We start from the raw sequence: 2,927 nt of genomic DNA on the forward strand, positions 1-2,927 counted from the left end.
GGGGGGGGGTATGGCGTGACTGTGATACCTAATCCACCTCTGTAAGAAGCGGGTGTTGATGTCAAGCTGCTCGAATTTATATGCACTATAAACAAATAGCGTCTCGCAAGATTGCACGTGCGGTCTGTACGGTGGGATTTTTGCAAATCTCAGTCGACTCCTTTAATTTTTCCATCGCTTACATATCTATCTTATATGCAAGGAAGGGAAGCGAAAGAAATAGATAATCATTTTTTTTCATTTTTTAACACATTTATTTATGTTAACGTACATCACCTCGTCTCAAGGCATCATACAAAAGTTCATCCGCAGCATAAGCTAATAGTTCACAGTCTATGACAGATGTTTTAACATAAACGTCGTGCAAGATTTTGACTGCATCATCTCTCTCGGCACCAAACATATCACTTTGCAAATTAAAGACAAGTGGATCGAAGTTCGCATTTACGGATTGTATATTCTGGCACAGTTTCAAATATTCATGATTAACACAATGTTCGAGTTCAAATAAAAATAATATAGTTGATGGTTTCATGTACAAGTAAGAATATAAAGTGTAATCAAGTGTATACAAGTGTAATATAAGTTTTACAACATTTGTATCATGTATTTTAACATGTTCCATTACTAGATCTCGAATCGATAGCGACGAAGGTGTATTCGACTGCAGGAATCGCTCAATATCGACACGTCTTTCGATGAACGTTGCCCACGTTGCATTAGGCAGTATTATGTGATTTCCTCGGTTATCGCCAAGATGTAATTCCACAAAGGACGCAGGTCCCACACTGATTCCAATATCCAAGTATTTATACGCCGTACGCGTCAATGCAAATCTGCGTACCAAAATACGTGGTATATAACGAGGTTTACCGTATCTGAAAAAAATACAATTAAATATGAAAAAGCATGGAAAAAACATATATAAAAAATATATGTGAATCATTTGTGATACTTACAAATCAAGCGGTTTCTTGTATGGCTTAATTTCATCTCGAAGAACGTAATAATTCATGCGTCTGCCACCGCTGCTGCTTCCTTTAGCGAAGTACATTTTGTCTCTCGGTTATGAGAAGTAGACTGTTGATACTGTTACGTCCGGCGGACTCCACGATTCTTTTCTTTCATCGTAAATAGAGATTAGCGGTATCTTGAGAGCGCCTTGGAATAAACAAATAGAAACTGAAAGGCGAGATAAACTTTTCGGAAACAAAAATTGAGAGGATATATGATACAAACAGGAAACTAGAGCATATCTGATCTAAGAAATAAGCAAAGCTTGGATGACAAATTCTCTTACTAATCTAAATTATGGTTGACAGCTCTCGTAATAAACAATTTCGGTACCAAGAATCTAAATGAAAACCGAAACGGACATTAAAAAAGGCAAGTAGGTTACGCCCTCCCGCTGACTCTTCCTTTATTTGAGTCTGGACGTAACAGTACGAGCGGCTAATACAAGACTGAACGCATGAATTATTACGTTCCTCGAGATAAAATTAAGCCACGTGACAACATCCACATTCCAAATTATGATGTGGTGGTGGTGTTGTTTTTTTTTGGGGGGGGATCTATTCGAACGGTGATCGAATTATGTGTAGTGAGGAAAGGAAAATAAGAAATAAAAAAAAAACATTAATTACATTTACACATTTTATTTTTAAAAATATCACAATTCTTTTTGGCGTTGCGATCACCAGTTAAATATCTTTAATACATTCTGTAATGCGCAATTCTTAACATGTTCTCCGCATCGTATAGTTTTAGTAACATCTAGATTATTTAAAGATTCAATATCATCATAATCAGCATCCATAGTCTCGATTATTAGGTTTTCTCTCGTTTCCTCTCTCATTTCCTCAAGGTTGTTAGTTGCTCCGTTTGTTTCTTTTCGCGGATTGTATTGAGCTTGCATGTTTGCTTGTGGCGCATTTCTATTTGCTTCTTCTTGTAATCGCTGAATTTCCTGATCAACATCTTCCGATGTGATGGGTTGCGATGCGGAAGTGCTTGAGTTATACATGTCTCGAGTGCGATAGATTTCGTCGGGGTCAAAGATACTCGAATCGTATGAGGTTAGTGAGAATCCGCGGCGGTGTGTTAGTCTGCTAGACGCGCTTATCGATGATTCGACCTCAAAATCTAGTTCTATATTATTCGCTATTAAGCTGTTATCTAATTCGCCGAATAAAAATTCGCGTTCGACTACAACGGTCGCTCCGAGTTCTGGTTCAGACAAATTCTCGTTTGAACTTAATGCGCTTAGATTTCTTCGTACGTTATCGCGTATATCCCGGAGTGCTTCTACTGCTACTCTTGTAGGGCTTACTGCGCTATTTCTAATGGCTCTATTCGCTGGTTCGCTAAATAGCCACGATTTATTCGCTACGCTTTTTTCTGCGCGTTTCGGTTTTCCGACATTCACGCGCTTACAAATTTTTGATTGTTCGACTTACAATAATACGATGAGCAACATTGTCTCTCGTTCGTTGTCGGCCGTCGGGCGTCGATCGTCGCGTGCCGTTAGGGCACGCGAGATAGGTTGGTGCGCCTTCTCAGGTTGCGCTTATCGTTGTCGCCTCGATGTACCGGGTGACTCGAAGTTCCTGCTGGACTTCCTTTTTCTCGGTTGTAGTTGTCGACCGTTTGACTTTATCTTGCTGTCTCTCGTTCTGTTGCTTCCACGGAGTTTTTCTTCCTTGTGGTTATGGACCTTTGCCGGTGTCGATCTTGTTAGAGCTGGCGTATCCCACCGCTGCCATCAATTAATGTTGTGCCTCTAGCTGCTAAGGAAGAGGTCTTTAGGGATTTGTACGCCTAAAAGATTAGGATCCACGCTCAAAATAAGACACTCCCGGACGTTAGGTATAAATTAGTATATTTTGCAAGATTCAGTACACTTTTCACTTATTCGCGGTTTTAATGGT

This window comes from Formica exsecta, unplaced genomic scaffold (genome assembly GCF_003651465.1).
Source record: "Formica exsecta isolate Colony F162 unplaced genomic scaffold, ASM365146v1 scaffold226, whole genome shotgun sequence".
NCBI lineage: Eukaryota > Metazoa > Arthropoda > Insecta > Hymenoptera > Formicidae > Formica > Formica exsecta.